Below are 22309 nucleotides of genomic sequence, written 5' to 3' on the forward strand. Positions count from 1 at the left end.
ATACAAAGCGGTTGAGCATGTCCCGGAGGACATCATTGATCAGGGACTGGAACACTGCCGGGGCATTGCAGAGTCCGAAAGGCATTACCAGGTATTCAAAATGGCCCTGGGGGGTGGAGAAGGCCGTTTTCCATTCATCCCCTTCCCGAATCTGGACAAGATGGTAAGCATTTCGGAGGTCTAACTTGGTAAAAATGCAAGAGCCGTGTAGCGGGGTAAAAGCCGAGTCGATGAGTGGCAAAGGGTACCTGTTCTTGACCGTGATCTCATGCTGGGCTCGGTAGTCGACACAGGGGCGCAGCGAGCCGTCCTTCTTGTCGACAAAAAAAAACCCATCCCGACAGGGGAGGAGGAAGGGCGAATCTGTCCAGTTGCCAGCGCCTCGGAGATGTAGTTCTCCAGTGCCTCCCGCTCCGCCCAGGAGATGTTGTAGATCCGGCGCCTAGGAAGAGAAGCACCGGGCAATGTTAATGGCGCAGTCATAAGGGCGATGTGGGGGGAGTGCCGAGGCCTGGTCCTTGCTAAACACCTGTGAAAGGTCCCGATAGCACCGATAGCACTCGGGCACTGCTGATAGGTCAGGGGGGTCTTGCCTCGGAGGTGACACTGGGGGTAAGTGGGCTGCCTGGAGGCACTTGGTGTGGCAGGCTGGGCTCCAGGCTACCATCTTGGGTCCCCCCCAGTCGATCACCGGATTGTGCTGTCTTAACCATGGAAGGCCCAGAACAATGGTCGCCTCCGGGCAGTCCAAGATATAGAAGCACGCCATCTCCTGGTGGTTACCGGATAGGCGGAGTAGAACAGGGTCCGTCTGTCGCTCCACTCTGCCTAGGGTACGCCCGTCCAGTGCCGTTATCTTTAGGGGTCTCTCTATAGGCCCGATGCCCAGCTTAGGCCACGGAGCGATGGATGAAACTTTCGTCCGCTCCGCAGTCGATCAAAGCGGTGGTGTTGTGTGTTCTTCCCCCCAGGAAAGAGATGCTAATAGTACAAAAAGACGGGAGGATTCCCCAATAGCCAGGCTCACCATGACCTCCCTTCCTATTGGTGAGCCTTTGCTTTTACCGGGCAGACAGGGCATGATAGTGAGAGATGGCCCTCCTTGCCGCAGTAATGGCATAGGAAAAGCCGGCGGCGGCGCGAGCGTTCCCCCTCAGACACTCCAGCGCGGCCTATTTGCATAGGCTCTGACGTCACCACAGGAGGGGGAGGCGCAGCCGTTGCAGGGGAAACCGGAAGCAGGCGCCGAAGTCCAACCACGGCGCCCACGTGCGAGTCACCTCACCGCTGCCCAAGTTGTCTCTGTAGACGGCCGACGATCCTGATGGCTAATTCCACGAGCGCGTCGAGGGACTCGGGCTCGTCTCGGAGCGCCAGCTCCTCCTGCATCGCCACATTCAGCCCCCCCAGAAATGCGTCCTGGAGGGCGCAGTCATTAAAGCCACTTTCGGCGGCTAAAATGCGGAACACCACAGAAAATTTAGCGACGCTCCGGACGCCTTGTTTTAGAGCTCTTAAGCGCCCAGCTGCCTCCCGGCCGCCCACCGGGTGGTCGAAGACCTTTCGCATCTCTGCGGTAAATTCGTCGTAGGAGGTACATATGTGGGAGCCCAGCTCCCATTCGGCGCTCGCCCAGGCCAGGGCCTCATCACGAAGACAGCCGATCAGGTAAGCGATCTTGGCTCAGTCAGAGGTGTAGGTGAGGCATTGTTGTTCAAATACCAACCGGCATTGAACCAAGAAATGCTGGCATGCGCCGAGATTGCCACTGTAGGGGGCAGGTGGGGGGACCATAGGTTTGCGGTGCGGCGATACCGGTGTTACCTTGGGAGCGGCTGGGGTTGGGTGTGCACTCGGTGAGTGAGGCAAGGGCGTGAGTTGTGCCCGTATGGCGCTGAGGGTCTGAGTTATGTTCGATATCTCAGCCAAGAGAAAATTTATAGCTTGGGTGTGCTGGTCCACGACTTGCGCGGGTGGGTCGGTAGGGGCTTGGTCTGCGCCTGCGGGGTCCATTCTGGATGGATCGTGCTGTTACGATCGGGGACGGAGGACCCCAAAGCAGGCGAGGGTGCGAGTCTGGTTCATTCAAATATTTATTTCGATCGTCCGCGAGGCGGGCGAGCACAAGAGGGGACGGCGGAGGCGGGTCGTTAAGGTCGGTTGCCGTGGAGTCCGTGTGGCGTGTACAGGTTCGAAGGCGCAGTCGTTGTCCATGGTCCGTGATCTGTGGTCGTTGTCCGTGGTGTGTGAGCTGTGGTTGTTGCCCGTGGTCCGTGATCCGTGGTCGTGGGGGCAGAGCGTGGTCGGAATCCTGGGTGCAAACCAGAGGTCGAATATCAATAAAACAGGCAAGGAAAAACGCGAGAGGGTACCACACAGTAAACTGTTTAGACAGCAGCATGGTCATGTTCCTGGTGGCTTTAAATACTCCTTGTAGGCTAATGACTCACACCTGGCAGCACTGGAGTCATTAGAGGCTGGACCTGTGATAGGGTGACAGGCGCAACCAGCCACCAGTCTAGTCTAGGGCCTGACACATGAGTCTATAAAACTTAGGGCGTCGGTGTCCTGTACTGTGATCCGGAAAAGTACTTAAACTCCGAAAGTGTACCAGACGGGAGAGTATACTTGTGTTTGTGTGTAGTGATAACAAAAGGCGGAGAAGAAAGTTGCTATCTGATTGCACACCAACTCCCTTCAAAATGGGGAGCTCAAATAACAAGGCGGCTAGAGATGACGATCAAAACAGCGTCTGCCGTCAAAGCGCTACAAGGGTTAAACACCTAAACGTATGGATAAACAAGTATGGGTTTGCTGGCCAGCTTAATATGCATAAAATACTAGACCTACAGGATAAAATGCGCGCTAAGCACAGGGGTAACCTGTATAAAATGGAAAATGATGGATATGATGATACCAATTATTGGTTCTTGATGGCAAAAAAGCGTTGTGATGGAAACGTTAAAAAAATTGAGCGGAGTGGGAATCAGCATGCTGATGACAGCGGGGCTGGAAAAGCAGAGCCTTCTGTTTTGTTCCACAGGAAGGAGGATGATGAGACAGAAAAAGTGGGGGCATAAAAAGAGAAAAAGTGGAGGGGGCATTGTCGGGGAGTACGGAGGAGACACAGTTGTATCCGTCGCTGCCCCCTCTGACATATGAGCCCGACCGGTTGACCAGGTCAGGGGGCCCCGTGGGGGAATGGTCAAAAACGTGGGGAAAAACGCTATCCCCCCCAGCCTGGGGTGCCGCCAATTAGTAAAAATTTTCCTGAACAATATCCTATGATCGAGGTTGCCAACCCTAATGTGGAGGATGAGAAGCCCCTATCCCCCCTTATCCTGGTTCATAGGACTTGGACACAGGACGATGTGACAAAGGCTATAGATGGCATCACGTCGCATAAAATTGATGTGGAGGAATTTGTCTTACAAATGGAAGACATTAGACGGTCTTATCACCTTTGCTGATAAAACGGCAAAGGAAGCTGCAAGGAAACCCTTTATTGGGATGACAGGCACGGTATATGACAAAAATATCTTATCGGGTGACATTTTAACGAAGATGCAGCTACAGAGCCCACAATCAGAATTCAAAATATGGATTGACAAAGGGGCAAAATTGGAAAATGGGGTTTATACAAGCATTGAGGGGAAGCCAATCTTACCAAAAAATGTGTTTAGGTGGTCTGCCATTTTGAGTCATGGGAAATCCCATGTCTCAACAGGGGGGATGGTAGCCTTGGTACAACGGCACTACAAAATTTATGGATTTAATCTATATTCAAAGAATTTTTGCAGAGCATGTTTGACTTGTGCTCGGCATAACCCCCAAGGGGGTATACGGCCAAAATGCGGGCAATTCCCAAGAGCTACATATCCATTTCAAAGGATACATATGGATTTTATTGAATTAAATAAGAGTGAAGGGAAAAGATACTGCTTAGTGATTGTCGATGCCTTTTCAAAATGGGTTGAAATTTTCCCAACAAAAAACATAGATGCGTTAACTGTAGCAAAAGCATTATGTAAAGATATCATTCCACGATATGGAATCCCAGAAACAATTTATAGTGATAATGGCACCCATTTTGTTAACAAAATAATTGATAGAATTGGCAAGAGGTTCCATATTTTGTTACAAAATCATTGCGCCTACCATCCACAATCGGCGGGCATTGTAGAACAGATGAATGGAACTATAAAGAATAGACTAAAAAATGCATGGAAGAAACAAAAAGGCCGGTGACGAAATGTATTGAGTTAGTAAAACTATATATTAACATCACAAGTACAAACGGATTAACACCGTATGAAATCTTGTTTGGTAGACCTTACAAATTGCCATTATTCACTACACAATGGGAATTGGATGACGAGGCAAATCTGGCTGACTACATGAGAAAATCTTTAGAAAAACACATCGAACTTAAGTTACCGGTCGCCTGGAGACTGGGTGCTGATACGCAGCATAAAAAAGAAACATTGGAGTGACGCAAAGTGGGAGGGCCCATACCAAAAGTTGCTAACCACACCAACAGCTATAAAAATAGCTGAGAGAGGAAGGTGGATCCACCTTTCACACAGTAAGAAGGTTATCTCAGTTGAAACATTTCAAAAGTAGAACTCCCTAAACAAAGACAAAAAGAAATGGTAAAAACAATTATTGCCATTGGGGCAATGGGATTAATGATTGTGACTCTATTCCTCTCCACAATAGGGTGGTTTCTCCAGTTGGAGAAAAAGATGGAAGCATTTCAATTAAGGATCCATCTTCTTATGAAAGGGTAAAGCGAGCAACATTGACATGGGGAATAATGCAGTCAGACATAACATTACCTACTGATTCAAATTTCCGAACATGCATTCGAGATGACATCCCCAAACGATTAAGCACACAAACAATGTTTTGCCTTCCATACAATAAGACTACAGAAATCTTCCTTTCTTGGAGAAAAATATTTTTAGACTCAGCAACATCCCTGTTGCCATACAAGGGATCAGACTATGGTAGAGAATATGTGTGGTACATAACAGCCCTGTGCAGGAATTGGGGAAGCCTCGTTGCAGAAACTGGTCAAGATTGGCAAGCTTGGATGACACGCTTGCGCAAATGCCATCAGGCCTCTGATAAAATTAACCCATATGGTGGGGGGATTACAAATTGTTATTGAGACTGACAAATTTACTTGTGGAAAAGATCCTTGTCTGACGTTTTCCCTAAGTCCATGGGCAGGTAGAGAAGACCCTTTTTACAAATTTTACATTTGTGTCTCAACAGCAATGACCATGCCTATGAGAAAACCTTCAGAGAAGGAAACACCCGGATCTGCCATAGTAAATTTGAAATCTGAGATGACCAGGGATGATGAATTCCTTTCTGGAACAGGGATTTCCCAAACGGGCAATAATTGGTTGCTGTTGATGGAAAATGCAGCTATTACTATAAATCAAACCTGCATAACATGTATGGGGCCCCGACCTCTCTTACGAGTTGTACCCATGCAAATTACTCTTGATTGTGTAATGGAGATAATGATAAATGAAAATGTAAGCCCCAATTTTGAGAAATTGAATAATGTATACCGTTACAAGAGCAGCGAAGTACAAACCTAACTTTTCAACACATATTGCCTTTGATCATTTTACCTGCTTAAACCTTACAGGGCATGGTCTGAAGCTGGGGGCGATAGATGAGACGTGGTGTGCCCGCATTCTAAAACAGACTGCACCCCTGATCCCACGTTCTGAGCTATGGTGGTGGTGTGGTGGAAATAAATTATACGACTCCTGCCGAAATGTTGCAGGACTATGTGCTTTGGTCTCACTGCTCTTACCAGTGTCTGCTTTTCCATCTACGGTGGAGGAGATACAATTGGCTGCTCAGAAATCCAGTATGATGGCGGGCCCCGCCCAACGGCGTCGATCGGCATGGAGAGAGGGTGATCCAACATACGTTGATGCGATTGGCATGAGTATAAGCTGGCTAATCGGTACACGGTCTTTTGGTCGCTGGTCTTTTGGTTGCCCGGAAGGTAAGGGATAATTACCATTTAAAACGTTGCTCAAATTCCCTAAATACAAACTGTGAATTACTATTTAGTCATACTTAATGCCCTAGTAATTATTAGGCTAAAGAAAAGCTCCAAATTTCCCGGACTTTTATTGTTTTTTGTTGGACAACTTGTTAAGACCCTGACTGACATAGCTTCTTAAAGGGACAACGCATGTACATACAAACTCTTATACACTCACACGTTGGCTCAGTGAAACTGCTCATGGCCATTGTTGGCTTTTATTGATGCATAGACCGTGTTGTTTTACCTTGTTTTGTCGCCGGTCTTTTGGTCGTCGGTCTTTTGGTCGCCGGTCTTTTGGCCGCCCCGACCGCGACAACGGGCGACCAAAAGACCGGCGACCAAAAGACCGCGACCAAAAGACCGTGACCAAAAGACCGGCGACCAATCGACCGCACACGGGCTAATCAGGTTGCAGCAGGATGGGAGTCTATTTTTCTTCTAATAACCCCAAACAAAAATGTGGATAGGATAAATTACCTGCATTACAATGTCCAAAAACTTGGAAATCTTACTCAACAGGGATTTGTGGCAATAAAGGAACAACTGGCAGCCACCAGTCTTATGGCGTTCCAGGATCGCAAAGCGGTTGATATGCTTCTTGCGGAGCAAGGGGGTGTGTGTGCGATGTTTGGAGATCAACGTTGCACCTTTATACCGAACAACACGTCACCCGGTGGGTCCCTCACCAGGGCCATTGATGGCCTGCACACCCTAAACCGCAATATGAAAAAGCATTCTGGAGTAGAATTATCTGCCTGGACACACTGGTGGGATAAGACCTTTGGGAAATATAAGGATTTAGCCCTATTTGTTGTGATTTCAGTAACCATTTTTGCTACAACCTTGACATTGTGTGGGTGTTGTCTTATCCCCTGCTTACGCTCCTTGCTAAGCCGATTTATAACCACTGCCCCTACAAATTCCAAATTACACAAATTATATCCTCTGGTTATGAAACGTACTGAAGAGAGCAGTGATTTCCAGGAGTATGAAAATTCTGAGAACGATTTGGGCGAAAATGATTTTCTTTTTTCTTTTTCAGACCAGCCATGCCAGTAAGGAGTATGCGGGTAAAACTAAAGCCAACGGACATTTCCCCCATTTTTATTTGCCATAAAATGAATTAATAGAATTAATTGGGAAGCATCAAGATGGTTCACATTGAACGGTGGATTGTTTTGGGAGGCATCGGCTTCTCAGGATGGTTCACATCAAAACTCTCTTGGGAAGATTCGACAGACCTACAATTGTTTTGAGAACTGAGATAAATTGTTATGAGACTCTAAAAATGTTTAGACTTCTGTGGGGCATGGTGTTAAAATCTTATGATTGAATTAGCGAGAGAGACATCGAGTGAGTAGAATGATCTTGACCAGAGACGCGTGTGGATCTATTCTCTTCTTGCAAGAAATAAAGGATATGACTTCAGATGCCTCTTTTATTGAAAGGTGAATTTGGGAATACTTTTGACCTATCAGAATTGTTGAAGGAAAGGGAGGAGAGTAAGGGAAAGAAAAGTGAGGAAGTTGAGAAACAGTTGATGGTGTTGAAGATATGGAAAGAAGTGTGTGAAACGTCTAGACGACATCGAAGAAAAGAAGAAAAAGAAGAACGAGCGAAAAGACCAACACAACCGGGAAACGCCCAAGCTACAGGAAGATTGCCAAACCCTCTTCCACCAGCGGCACCACCCACCGGCCCCACCTACCCCTCTGAGGGAGGGGTGGAACACCCCCCCAAATATGAAGTCTCCGCCCCGTGCGCTGACGACAGCACTTCGTCACCAGCCCACACCAGATCCGGCAACTCCTACCGACCTCAAAGCTCCGGAGACTATTGGAACGGAATAGGAACTTCACAGTCCCCAATACAAATGATACAAACGATGGTGGCAGAAAAAAAGAAATGTCAAAATCTAACCAATGATAGCTGTGGCAAATCCAAGGTGCGGAGAAGAACAACAACCACCCACCCTCTTGGTCCACCGACCCTGGACCGAAGCCGAATGTGAAAGAAAATGCAGAACAATGGGCCAGAAACTTCCGTGAGTTAGTGGTGTCCTATCACCTGAATGGAGCAGAAGTGAAGAAAGCGTTAAAGAACTCTGAAACATAGATTGGGCAGGATCAGAGAGATTCACAGGGCGTGATGCAGGGGGAAACTTACTAGCCTACGACTCCCAAGCCCTGACCGGAGAAATAGAACAGCTACTAGGAAGAGCAGTGGCAATGTTCCAGAGACCCCCCGACTACCTAAGAATAAGGAAATGTACGCAGAAAGAGGGCGAGCCCACAAATGATTACTACGCCAGATTAGAAAGCTGTGTCAAGTCCAACAGCCGCATGATGGATGACGGCGATGAAAATGGCCCGTTCCGCGTCTTTTTTATGCAAAAAAGGAATGTATAAGATATACATAAGCAGGAGTATGCCTTTTAGGAAAATTGTAATTTATCTATAATCCTTATAAAGCGTGATTTATGGGTGTGTCAGTGTGTGTATGTTAAGATTTGCTCGCTATCTTTGTCCAAAACGTGCAACGTAGAGTTTTATGGGGGCCAGAAACGGCTGTCGGATCCTAATAGACGAGTGATTGAATTTCTTTACCTTCTCTAGATGTGTAAACTCAATCTTTTATTTGTTACAGCTAAAAGCAGAGTTGATTTATGATTAGTTGTTTTTACATGATGTGCCCTAAATGCACCGCGTGGCTGATTGGTCTGCCAGCGAGTTTCTATGTGCTACCCGGAACACTTTTTTTTCTGTCGTGACAGGAGTTATAAAACATCCACCCATTCATAAATCAGGCTTTATCTATTCTCTAATCCTGATGTACGGATGGATGTGTGTGTGTACCTGAAACTCGCTGGCGGAAATTCTTCCCAAAATGATGTTTGTAAATGACGTGGAAAGGCGTCTTGGGTCAGCGCGTCCAGCACCATCGTGTCTTGCCGAGTCTTTCCGTCACAATAGGAAAAAAATGTTTCGGGGAGCAGGAATAGATAAACCGAGATTTATGGATGGGTGGGTGTTTTATGTCAACATTCTCAGGCTACTTTTGTCCAAACCCTGCCTTGTAGAGAGTTGAGATTATGGTGACCAGAAACGGCTGTCGGATCCAAACCATGTATCGTAGAAAGTTGACATTATGGTGCCCAGAAACGGCTGTCGAATCCTAATAGACGAGTGATTGAATATCTTTACCTTCTCTAAGTGTGTAAACTCAAACATTGCTTAAATAGGTAAAATTCATCAGCCTTTCTTTTGAAATTAACCATCACTTTTTCCTAAAAGGCATACTCCTGCTTATGTATATCTTATACATTCCTTTTTTGCATATTTTACATACATTTGCACCATCATTTTCACCAATTATGCCCAAAAAAGAGGAGTTCTCATTTCGTATCGAGTTGGATAAGGCGTAAACAATTGAAGCGCATCAAGATGGCAGCACAATCTTCTCCATTCCAAAGTGGTGGCGAGGCTTCCACCTTGGCGCGAGCTCATGATTCTACATCTATATCATGGTGACATAGCCCCGACCAAGCTCAGATGCCTATTACTGAGAGTGTGGACTTAGCAGGGGCAATATCAGCTGTGGGGCCCACATGCGTGTATCTGAAATTTTCCTCTCATCTAACCCATTTTTCAAAATAGATTTTTTTAATAGTGCAACAATTGTCTTTTGGTTCTAAACAAGCAGGTGGGCCCGGCAAAGTCGGGCCCCTGCTTGTGTCATTAAAAAGCATCGGGTTTTCATCAATATAGACTTTCTTTTTTCAAATGGAATAATTTGATATTTTGCATTTACAAAGACAGGCATATTCACTTATGATATTGACACTAATAATATGCTTTTGAATCAAACAGTATCTCAGACATACCACGTGTGATTTTTTGTGAGATTTTCCCTTCAAAGTAACACATTTGTACTCCCTATTAAAATTGTGAATTGGAGGCAGCTTATACGCAATAAATTGTAAAATTCAACAATTTTAAGGCAATTTTAAGGGTGCGGCTTTTACGCAAGTAAATACGGTATACAAAAAACTAGGAAAAAGGTACCCAGGAGGGGCACAAGGAGTGAAAATCACCAGCAAGCACACACAAGGAAAACACACACACCTCCACCAAAACCCCAACAAAACGTGACAATTACCTTCTGATTATCGTACACCATTTAGGTCTGTGCTGCCACTGCATAGTGAATTATCGTTGGGATTTACTTCAATTTATAGAAAAAAATCATTGGCGTAATTATATTTTATATACTTAAAGAGTGACATTTATTGGTCAAAATGTCATCTTTACATTTAATTAAATTGCAGTTCGCGGCCCGGCGACTGAGTGGTTAGCGCGTCGGCCTCACAGCTCTGGGATCCTGAGTTCCAATCCAGGTCGGTCCACCTGTGTGGAGTTTGCATGTTCTGCCCGGGCCTACGTGGGTTTTCTCCAGGTATTCCGGTTTCCTTACACATTCCAAAAACATACGTGGTAGACTGATTGAACAGTACAGGTATGAGTATGAGTGTGAATGGTTGTCCATCTCCTTGTGCGTTGCAATCAGCTGGCCCCCGATTCAGGGTGTCCCCCGCCTCTGGCCCAAGTCAGTTGGGATAGGCTCCAGCACCCCCACGACCCTAATGAGGATAAAGCGGTTCAGAAAATCAATGAGTCAATGAATAAATTGCAATTCGAATGAGAGGGAGTTGAAATCCACTGCCCGAAGCGCTCAATTGGGATTTGGCGGTGACATTGTCGTCTTATATTTTCTCTGTTCATGCACGCGTGCGCCCGTCATTTTCTGCCTCTTTGCCATAAAACATAATGGAAGAGGCCAACCGAAAATGAATTGCGGCTGACTTGACTTCGGATAGAGAAACGGCAGCTCACTTGACCGCAGTTGTATACGACCTGAGTGAAAAAGGTCATGATCTCTGTGAGTTTTGTCATATTTTAAAATATACATTTCTGTTTGTGTCATATTCAAAATATATTTTCCCGCCAGAATGTAGGATGCTTCATGCTTGCAGAACAAAGTGATTGCTTCTATCTGGTCATTTAGGTTGAGCAAACTCTTCACTGGGACATGTGACCACAGTAGTACTATATGACTCTGGTGTTTACAATGTAAAGAATTGCTCCTGTGTTCTGACAGTCATAAAAGTTGTTCAAAGAGAAGAAAAAAAACATCCTAAAAGCTTTTCCTGGCCTGTCTGAATATCCTGTTCCTTTGATTGAAAGAAAAGTATCATATCTTGAGAATCTTTTACCTCAACAAATTTTTAGGTTAACGCCCAAATTTAAATTTTGGAGTCAGATAACACAGGGGAGCATTTTCCCAAATACTAAAGCATTGATAAGTGACCACTGAAACTGATCCGTGTCTTGACTGCGTTCTGTCCAAAATCTTTCAGAACAAATAAAAGAACACTAACAGTTTTGATAAATCATTTTTAAATAACGTTGAAAGAGATTCAATCATTTAATTAGTGTGACGAATTTGTAATAGTTAGACGTTAAGAGATGCAGTAATTGACTAAATAATTCTCAAAATGTTTAAAAATAAAATAAAAATCCGTCCTGAATCAGATCCACGTCACCACGTTAAAAGAAACCTTAATGTGTGTAAATCGGAACAACAATTCAGTGAACTATGGTTATATTAGTGGAGAACATCACTCATTTTACGTCCGTTACAAAAGAACCCGCCGGAGAAGTTTTCTGACGGAAGAAGGCCGCCTGTTACTTACGCCGCCGACTCCGCCTTTAGGCATCTCACCCCGTGTTTGTGATTTGTTTGGTAGCGTCAGCCGTGGCGGGCCACCGGTGAGGTACCGATCTGCTTGGGATGTCAAATGTGCTCGGGGGCCTGCCTCTTCTGATGACGTTGCGTTATTATCGCTATATGATTGGTGGAGGAGTTGAAATCCTCGCAAGGAAGATGCCTTTTAAAAAGTGTGCCAGTGTTTCGTAATGCGTTCACAAAATGGCTGTTTAAAATGTGTATATTCCTATGTAACGACATCACACGTAGAGATGATTATTAACAATTTGATATATAAAACAAACAAATAGGCGGCCCGGTGTGGCGAGTGGTTAGCGCGTCGGCCTCACAGCTCTGGGGTCCTGGGTTCAAATCCAGGTCATGTCCATCTGTGTGGAGTTTGCATGTTCTCCCCAGGCATGCGTGGGTTTCCTCCGGGTACTCCGGTTTCCTCCCACATTCCAAAAACATGCATGGTAGGCTGATTTGACACTCTAAATTGCTCCTAGGTAAGGGTGAGTGTGCATGGTTGTCCATCTCCTTGTGCCCTGCGATCGGCTGCCCACCGATTCAGGGTGTCCCCTGCCTCTGGCCCGGAGACAGCTGGGATTGGCTCCAGCACCCCTCGCGACCCCAGAGAGGATAAAGCCGTTCAGAAAATGAGATGACAGTGTACACACATTTCTTTCTCGCTTACATCTCTCTGATAATAAAATCAAATAATGCACACATTTTTCTCTGTCTCAGCTCACAAATCATTTTTATTCCCTTGCTTTTAACCCTCCGTTAGACTTGCACATTTTAATGTAATGTGGTTTATTTGTGTCAAAGCGTGCAATGCAAGCCAAGCGTTCTGGCGTCATCGGAAAGCGCAAGCCCTGAGCACGTTTGCACCCCGAACAGATCGGGTACCTACACCGGCGCTAGATGGCCGCCCTTTGCTGACGCCGCTCACACTTACTTTATCCAACTAACCTTATATCTATTATCCTTATTAGAGTGGGTTAGACGGCAGCGGGTACAGGTTACGGAGATTCTTCATGGTTTAAGTTGAACATATTTACTCTGAAAATGCGGTAGGTACGTAATTTACGTCAACGTTTGGTCGAGACTAAGGCCCACTTCACAGGAAATGATTCCTCAGTGACAGACGCACAAATTGGGACAGGTGAGTTTATAAAACAGACGGATTTAATAATAAACTGGATCACCTGAACACGTAACAGGTGAGGTTTTACATACGCATTATATCTTTTTTGAGACCTTTGCCTTCTTAGCTTTCACCTAGCTAGCGAACTAGCTAATATGGTAATTGTGCTTGATCGCTTTTAGTAAATGTTTCTAACCCGTTATATTTAGGACCACTATTCGTTTCGTTTTGCACGAATAAAGACAAAACTGAGCTTTCATAAACACGTATTAGCTGTAAATGTGCTTCATTTATTTTTTGCTAGTCATGGTAGCAAACTAATGTACACAAAACTATCAATGTTGTTATTTGTGTTTATCTATGCCTTGGTCTTTGACGTTTTGCAGCGACAGGACAAGGCATTCTCCACGCAGTCCTTATATTGTTATTATTTAGCATGATACTAAGATACCTGTAAACTTTCCCACTTACAGTTAGAGTAGCCATGTGTCTCCAAAAAGCTGTCCATGCTCTTCTCACGTGTTAACAAGTTGACAATAATATGAAATCTAAATGAATCAAACAAAACAGAACAAAAATGGATTCATGTGGCTTTGACTTATCTTTTTTAATAACCACGTAAGACTTCGGATTTGAGTCAACGTATGTCTGGAGTCTTCCCCAGTTCCCGGGGTTACCAGCAGGTGACGGCCAAGGACCAGGGCTATTCTAAAAATTTCTTACTCGTGATCTCTCATCTCATTTAATGAACCGCTTTGTCCTCATTAGAGTCGCGGGGGGTGCTGGAACCTATCCCAGCTGAAACCCTGAATCAGTGGCCAGCCGATCGCAGGGCGCAAGGAGACAGACAACCATGCACATTCACATCCATACCTAGGGGCAATTTAGAGTGTCCAATCAGCCTACCATGCACGTTTTTGGAATGTGGGAGAAAACCCATGCAGGCCCGGGAAGAACATTCAAACACAGGTGGACGGACCTGGATTTGAACCCAGTACCCCAGATTTGAGAGGCCGACTTGCGAACCACTCGGCCTACCAGGCCGCTCCGTAATAAGAAATATTAAAATGTAATAAAAAAAGATAGAAAAGCTGTAAAAACAAAGAAACCAGTAAGAACGGACGGAGCTAGTGCCACCGGCTGCCACTTGAGCGGCGCCATCTTGGTTGCAGTAGCAAGAACAGACACAGACACAGGAAAAGACATTGTGGAGCTAGATAAAACTGGAACCACACACAAGAAGTCTTACACAAGGTGGGTACCTTCTGCAGGCTGAGACTGAGGTTGAAAATATGCAGAATCACTCTTCCAAGCTTATCCGCACAATCAATAGTAACAGTACAACACTCCTGATCCTCCCTTTCCGGCCTGGTAAGCGCCGACAGCTCTTTAATCTTATCAGGGAGGGGTCTCACTTTTCCCATAATAAGTGATGTAATGATTGGTCTGAAGCGTCGCGTCTTCTCATGGCACCACTTTTGTCCAGCTCTGGTTTTCCAACGGCATCAAGGTGTTTTTCCAAAAATGAACTAGCAGAAAGAAACTAAGCTAATAGTACAAAGAAAGTTGCAAAAACGTTAAAGTAAAAAGTACAAAGTAAAGTACAAAGGAAGGTATTAAGAAATAATAAAATGTAATAAAAAATTGAGCTTCGTTACCTGCACAATTGCTCGCTCTGCTGTTGATCCACTCTAGTTTCCCCCAAACGTTTTGGAGAGCACGGTTGCTCTTAAGTGTCTGGCAGTGCATTGGTGTCTGGTTGCTGTCTTGGTTAGGCAAGTCAAATGTAGAAAACTAGTGTTTTTTCAAACATCATGTCGATCTGTGGCAAATAACAAGAACTCCCCAGCAATACAATTTGCCGTGTTCCTCGCAGCCTGTGAGCCAGGGATACCATGCTCGTAGTTAGTGGACTGAAAGTGGCAGAAAAATAATTTTCCTGATGTGACAGGCTTGCTAGCGTTAGAATTGCCCAGACTTTAGCTTATTTTGAATAGTCCGTTATGAAAATATAGATTGTCCGATTATCGGGGCCGATATTTGGGTATTTGACGTACATCGATTTCAACCTTTTTTTAAAATTCAACTGGTCAATTGGAGAAATCAATTTAAAACTGGATTATTTCAGCTCAGATGCAGCCACATAAAGGACCTGCACAGTTGCTCGTTAAGTCAAGGGCGTTTATATTGCGACTGCAATGCTTCAATTTGGCTCCTTCGCCGGTCCCACCTACTTGTTTAGAACCAAAAGACATTTGTTGCGCTATAAAAAAAAATATCTTTTGGAAAAATGGTATGATGAAAAACGAAAATTTCAGTTACACACAGCACAGCAAACGTGTATACAATTACCGTATTTTCACGACTATGGCGCATCACATTTAAAGGCGCAGTGTCAGTAATGAGTGCTATTTCTGTATTTTACACACAGGACGCACCGTTTTTAAAGACGCAGTCAGTTATGGCAAAACATACACCAGCTTAAACATTCGGACACAGGCTAAAACACGTTTTTAAAAAGGCAACGGAAGCAAAACTGAGTTCGGTTGTACTTTATTTAGCCATTTTACAATGTCCTCATTTTCTGTGTCCGAATTGAACAATTGTCCAAATGAGTCATCGAAAACGCTGAGTTTTATACGTTCGTCCAGGCGGCCACAATCCATTTGCAAATAGTAGCTAGCTAGTAGCTAGCATAACTATCCCGGCGCTGCCTGCCACCCTTCGGAAAGCTGTGTTGATGTCGATGTCTAGGCCACAATCCATTTGCAAATAGTAGCTAGCTAGTAGCTAGCGTAACTAGCCCGGTGCTGCCTGCCACCCTTCGTAAAGCTGTGTTGATGTCGATGTCCAGGCCACAATCCATTCGCAAATAGTAGCTAGCTAGTAGCTAGTGTAACTAGCCCGGCGCTGCCTGCCACCCTTCGTAAAGCTGTGTTGATGTAGATGTCCTGGCCACAAAAGACGTTTGGTCCGCGGACGTTTGGTCCCCGGACGTTTGGTCCCCGACGTTTGGTCCCGGACGTTTGGTCCCCGGACGTTTGGTCCCCGGACGTTTGGTCCCCGGACGCTTGTTCCCCGGACGCTTGGTCCCCGGACGTTTGGTCCCCGGACGCTTGGTCCCCGGACGCAGAGTGGCACGCTCGCCCCCGGCAGAGAGTGGCACGCTCGCCCCCGGCAGAGAGTGGCACGCTCGCCCCCGGCAGAGAGTGGCACGCTCGCCCCCGGCAGAGAGTGGCACGCTCGCCCCCGGCAGAGAGTGGCACGCTCGCCCCCGGCAGAGAGTGGCACGCTCGCCCCCGGCAGAGAGTGGCACGCTCGCCCCCGGCAGAGAGTGGCACGCTCGCCCCCGGCAGAGAGTGGCACGCTCGCCCCCGGCAGAGAGTGGCACGCTCGCCCCCGGCAGAGAGTGGCACGCTCGCCCCCGGCAGAGAGTGGCACGCTCGCCCCCGGCAGAGAGTGGCACGCTCGCCCCCGGCAGAGAGTGGCACGCTCGCCCCCGGCAGAGAGTGGCACGCTCGCCCCCGGCAGAGAGTGGCACGCTCGCCCCCGGCAGAGAGTGGCACGCTCGCCCCCGGCAGAGAGTGGCACGCTCGCCCCCGGCAGAGAGTGGCACGCTCGCCCCCGGCAGAGAGTGGCACGCTCGCCCCCGGCAGAGAGTGGCACGCTCGCCCCCGGCAGAGAGTGGCACGCTCGCCCCCGGCAGAGAGTGGCACGCTCGCCCCCGGCAGAGAGTGGCACGCTCGCCCCCGGCAGAGAGTGGCACGCTCGCCCCCGGCAGAGAGTGGCACGCTCGCCCCCGGCAGAGAGTGGCACGCTCGCCCCCGGCAGAGAGTGGCACGCTCGCCCCCGGCAGAGAGTGGCACGCTCGCCCCCGGCAGAGAGTGGCACGCTCGCCCCCGGCAGAGAGTGGCACGCTCGCCCCCGGCAGAGAGTGGCACGCTCGCCCCCGGCAGAGAGTGGCACGCTCGCCCCCGGCAGAGAGTGGCACGCTCGCCCCCGGCAGAGAGTGGCACGCTCGCCCCCGGCAGAGAGTGGCACGCTCGCCCCCGGCAGAGAGTGGCACGCTCGCCCCCGGCAGAGAGTGGCACGCTCGCCCCCGGCAGAGAGTGGCACGCTCGCCCCCGGCAGAGAGTGGCACGCTCGCCCCCGGCAGAGAGTGGCACGCTCGCCCCCGGCAGAGAGTGGCACGCTCGCCCCCGGCAGAGAGTGGCACGCTCGCCCCCGGCAGAGAGTGGCACGCTCGCCCCCGGCAGAGAGTGGCACGCTCGCCCCCGGCAGAGAGTGGCACGCTCGCCCCCGGCAGAGAGTGGCACGCTCGCCCCCGGCAGAGAGTGGCACGCTCGCCCCCGGCAGAGAGTGGCACGCTCGCCCCCGGCAGAGAGTGGCACGCTCGCCCCCGGCAGAGAGTGGCACGCTCGCCCCCGGCAGAGAGTGGCACGCTCGCCCCCGGCAGAGAGTGGCACGCTCGCCCCCGGCAGAGAGTGGCACGCTCGCCCCCGGCAGAGAGTGGCACGCTCGCCCCCGGCAGAGAGTGGCACGCTCGCCCCCGGCAGAGAGTGGCACGCTCGCCCCCGGCAGAGAGTGGCACGCTCGCCCCCGGCAGAGAGTGGCACGCTCGCCCCCGGCAGAGAGTGGCACGCTCGCCCCCGGCAGAGAGTGGCACGCTCGCCCCCGGCAGAGAGTGGCACGCTCGCCCCCGGCAGAGAGTGGCACGCTCGCCCCCGGCAGAGAGTGGCACGCTCGCCCCCGGCAGAGAGTGGCACGCTCGCCCCCGGCAGAGAGTGGCACGCTCGCCCCCGGCAGAGAGTGGCACGCTCGCCCCCGGCAGAGAGTGGCACGCTCGCCCCCGGCAGAGAGTGGCACGCTCGCCCCCGGCAGAGAGTGGCACGCTCGCCCCCGGCAGAGAGTGGCACGCTCGCCCCCGGCAGAGAGTGGCACGCTCGCCCCCGGCAGAGAGTGGCACGCTCGCCCCCGGCAGAGAGTGGCACGCTCGCCCCCGGCAGAGAGTGGCACGCTCGCCCCCGGCAGAGAGTGGCACGCTCGCCCCCGGCAGAGAGTGGCACGCTCGCCCCCGGCAGAGAGTGGCACGCTCGCCCCCGGCAGAGAGTGGCACGCTCGCCCCCGGCAGAGAGTGGCACGCTCGCCCCCGGCAGAGAGTGGCACGCTCGCCCCCGGCAGAGAGTGGCACGCTCGCCCCCGGCAGAGAGTGGCACGCTCGCCCCCGGCAGAGAGTGGCACGCTCGCCCCCGGCAGAGAGTGGCACGCTCGCCCCCGGCAGAGAGTGGCACGCTCGCCCCCGGCAGAGAGTGGCACGCTCGCCCCCGGCAGAGAGTGGCACGCTCGCCCCCGGCAGAGAGTGGCACGCTCGCCCCCGGCAGAGAGTTTACTGTTGAAAGCAATCAACCAGGTAATCTCACGCTCTCAAAACTATAATCATGAGAGAGAGAGTGAGTTTGTAATTGCATTGACAATGTAAGAGCATTAATATCATAATATCTATCTATACGGCGGTGGACAACCGGCTGCCATCCATTCTGGCCCGCAAGTCAACAAGAATGGATGGCAGCCGGACGTCCATCGCCGTCAATGGCAGCCAGACGTCCATCGCCGTCAATGGCAGCCGGACGTCCATGCCGTCAATGGCAGCCGGACGTCCATGCCGTCAATGGCAGCCGGACCTCCATCGCCGTCAATGGCAGCCGGACCTCCATCGCCGTCAATGGCAGCCGGACCTCCATCGCCGTCAATGGCAGCCGGACCTCCATCGCCGTCAATGGCAGCCGGACCCCCATCGCCGTCAATGGCAGCCGGACCCCCATCGCCGTCAATGGCAGCCGGACCCCCATCGCCGTCAATGGCAGCCGGACCCCCATCGCCGTCAATGGCAGCCGGACCCCCATCGCCGTCAATGGCAGCCGGACCCCCATCGCCGTCAATGGCAGCCGGACCCCCATCGCCGTCAATGGCAGCCGGACCCCCATCGCCGTCAATGGCAGCCGGACCCCCATCGCCGTCAATGGCAGCCGGACCCCCATCGCCGTCAATGGCAGCCGGACCCCCATCGCCGTCAATGGCAGCCGGACCCCCATCGCCGTCAATGGCAGCCGGACCCCCATCGCCGTCAATGGCAGCCGGACCCCCATCGCCGTCAATGGCAGCCGGACCTCCATCGCCGTCAATGGCAGCCGGACCTCCATCGCCGTCAATGGCAGCCGGACCTCCATCGCCGTCAATGGCAGCCGGACCTCCATCGCCGTCAATGGCAGCCGGACCTCCATCGCCGTCAATGGCAGCCGGACCTCCATCGCCGTCAATGGCAGCCGGACCTCCATCGCCGTCAATGGCAGCCGGACCTCCATCGCCGTCAATGGCAGCCGGACCTCCATCGCCGTCAATGGCAGCCGGACCTCCATCGCCGTCAATGGCAGCCGGACCTCCATCGCCGTCAATGGCAGCCGGACCTCCATCGCCGTCAATGGCAGCCGGACGTCCACCTAAAAGCATTTTAGCACACAATGTAATTTATCAAAATTGGGGATTGAAATATAAGAAAAAAGACACAATTGAAGTTGAATATTTATTTTCAAATTTACTTTCAACATTAAGAACATATTATTATTCAAGGAAAGAAAGCAGTCTTTAAATTGAGAGTGATGAGCGGTATTGCAGGGCAAAGGGAAATGAATAAGGTCATTTATTTTTTACTATAATTTGAACAACGTCGGCGGGCCGGATTAAAAAGCCTAACGGCCCGTAGTTTGAAAAACATGTACACACACCAATACGAGCGAATCCGGCGGCAGGGCGAGTGAGAGAATCTGGTAATGAATAGCAATGTACACACACGCCAATAGATATTTTGATATTAATGCTCTTACATTGTCAATGCAATTACAAACTCACTCTCTCTCTCATGATTTTAGTTTTGGGAGCGAGAGATTACCTGGTTGATCGCTTTCAACAGTAAACTCTCTGCCGGGAGCGAGGGTGCAACTCTCTACCGGCAGCGAGCGTGCCACTCTCTGCCGGGAGCGAGCGTGCAACTCTCTGCCGGGAGCGAGCGTGCAACTCTCTGCCGGGAGCGAGCGTGCAACTCTCTGCCGGGAGCGAGCGTGCAACTCTCTGCCGGGAGCGAGCGTGCAACTCTCTGCCGGGAGCGGGCGTGCAACTCTCTGCCGGGAGCGGGCGTGCAACTCTCTGCCGGGAGCGGGCGTGCAACTCTCTGCCGGGAGCGGGCGTGCAACTCTCTGCCAGGAGCGGGCGTGCAACTCTCTGCCGGGAGCGGGGGTGCAACTCTCTGCCGGGAGCGGGCGTGCAACTCTCTGCCGGGAGCGAGCGTGCAACTCTCTGCCGGGAGCGAGCGTGCGAATCCGGTGATGAATTGCATGTCCACACACGCCAATAGATATTTTGATATTAGTGCTCTTACATCAATGCAATTACAAACTCACTCTCTCTCTCATGATTATAATTTTGAGAGCGAGAGATTACCTGGTTGCTCTCTCTCTCATAATTTGACAGCGAGCGAACCCGGCGACCAAACATCCGGTCGACGGCCCGTCCGTTCTCCGAAACGTCCATTCAACGCCCCATGATGGCGCCGTCCTCGCGGGAGCCAGTGGCAGTAGCTCTGTCCACTCTTGTATTTCGTGTTTTTTACAGCCCTTCTATCTTTTTTTAAAATTACATTTTAATATTTCTTAATACATTCCTTTTTACTTTACTGTGCAAATAGAAGAACAAGCGGTGAAATCGGGTGAGAACTGTCTAAATCTGTTGTGTGTGGTTGTGTGCGTGCGTGCGTGCGTGTGTGTCTAGTATGTGTGATTGTTTGTCTTCAACCTACACAATGGACTATAAATGGAAATTATTCCTCGGCTACAATCTTGCATATATATGTTCATTAACATGAATATAAATATGTTCATTAATATGTGCTATCCCTTATTAAATAAATCAAAGCAAAATCATGGAAAATATTGCATAGAAATGGAAACTTGACTATCAAGTGACACGTTCAGCAGAAAAGTCATTTGAACGTGAATGAGAAGTGAGAAGAACAGATGTTTAAAATTCATATTCTAATGGCATTTATAATCATGTTTTATTCATAGATGTTTTTTCATTCGTTTTCTGAACCGCTTTATCCACTTTATCACTCGCGGGGGGTGCTGGAGCCTATCCCTGCTGACTTTGGGCCAGGGGTGGGGGACACCCTGTATCGGTGGCCAGCCGATCGCAGGGCACAAGGAGACGGACAGCCATGCACACTCAGACCCATACCTAGGGGCAATTTTAGAGTGTCCAATCAGCCTACAATGCATCTTTTTGGTATGTGGGAAGGACGAGGGCTTTGACAAGGACGAGGGCTGTGACAAGGACGAGGGCTGTGACAAGGACGAGGGCTGTGACAAGGACGAGGGCTGTGACAAGGGCGAGGGCTGTGACAAGGGCGAGGGCTGTGACAACGGCGAGGGCTGTGGCAACGGCGAGGGCTGTGGCAAGGGCGAGGCCTGTGGCGAGGGCTGTGGCTAGGACGGAGGGCTGTGGCTAGGACGGAGGGCTGTGGCTAGGACGGAGGGCTGTGGCTAGGACGGAGGGCTGTGGCTAGGACGGAGGGCTGTGGCAAGGACGGAGGGCTGTGGCAAGGACGGAGGGCTGTGGCAAGGACGGAGGGCTGTGGCAAGGACGGAGGGCTGTGGCAAGGACGGAGGGCTGTGGCAAGGACGGAGGGCTGTGGCAAGGACGGAGGGCTGTGGCAAGGACGGAGGGCTGTGGCAAGGACGGAGGGCTGTGGCAAGGACGGAGGGCTGTGGCAAGGACGGAGGGCTGTGGCAAGGACGGAGGGCTGTGGCAAGGACGGAGGGCTGTGGCAAGGACGGAGGGCTGTGGCAAGGACGGAGGGCTGTGGCAAGGACGGAGGGCTGTGGCAAGGACGGAGGGCTGTGGCAAGGACGGAGGGCTGTGGCAAGGACGGAGGGCTGTGGCAAGGACGGAGGGCTGTGGCAAGGACGGAGGGCTGTGGCAAGGACGGAGGGCTGTGGCAAGGACGGAGGGCTGTGGCAAGGACGGAGGGCTGTGGCAAGGACGGAGGGCTGTGGCAAGGACGGAGGGCTGTGGCATGTATTGAAACATTCTTTTTGGTTACTCAAGAAGCATGGCAGTAAACCTGTTAATACATTTCACAGTAATGATAAATAAATAATCACGGAATAGTCATGACAAATAAATAATTACGAAATAGTCATGATAAATACATAATCACGAAATAGTAATTCAATTCAATTCAATTCAATTTATTGGCAAGAAAA

General features: G+C 50.1%; 1 protein-coding gene and 1 long non-coding RNA gene across 8 annotated transcripts in view; one reads left to right on the forward strand and one right to left on the reverse strand.

Moving 5' to 3' along the window:
- Window positions 1-10335: 10335 nt before the first annotated feature.
- Window positions 10336-11936, reverse strand: LOC144090262 (uncharacterized). The gene is made up of 2 exons (XR_013305320.1): window positions 11832-11936; window positions 10336-10718 (listed from the first exon to the last, which is right to left on the reverse strand). It is a non-coding gene; the product is annotated as an uncharacterized LOC144090262 (long non-coding RNA).
- Window positions 11937-12712: 776 nt separating this feature from the next.
- dicer1 (dicer 1, ribonuclease type III) overlaps window positions 12713-22309 on the forward strand; it is a 190598-nt gene continuing 181001 nt past the window's right edge. For 6 of the 7 annotated variants that reach the window (XR_013305092.1, XM_077620449.1, XM_077620452.1 and 3 more), the window contains exon 1: window positions 12713-13013. The gene's annotated coding sequence lies outside the window, so the exon portion shown is untranslated. Of the gene's footprint in view, window positions 13072-22309 lie in introns of all 7 variants that reach the window. The other variant, XM_077620450.1, reaches the window with a different exon arrangement.

The sequence above is a fragment of the Stigmatopora argus genome, chromosome 15 (assembly GCF_051989625.1).
Source record: "Stigmatopora argus isolate UIUO_Sarg chromosome 15, RoL_Sarg_1.0, whole genome shotgun sequence".
Classification (NCBI taxonomy): Eukaryota; Metazoa; Chordata; class Actinopteri; order Syngnathiformes; family Syngnathidae; genus Stigmatopora; species Stigmatopora argus.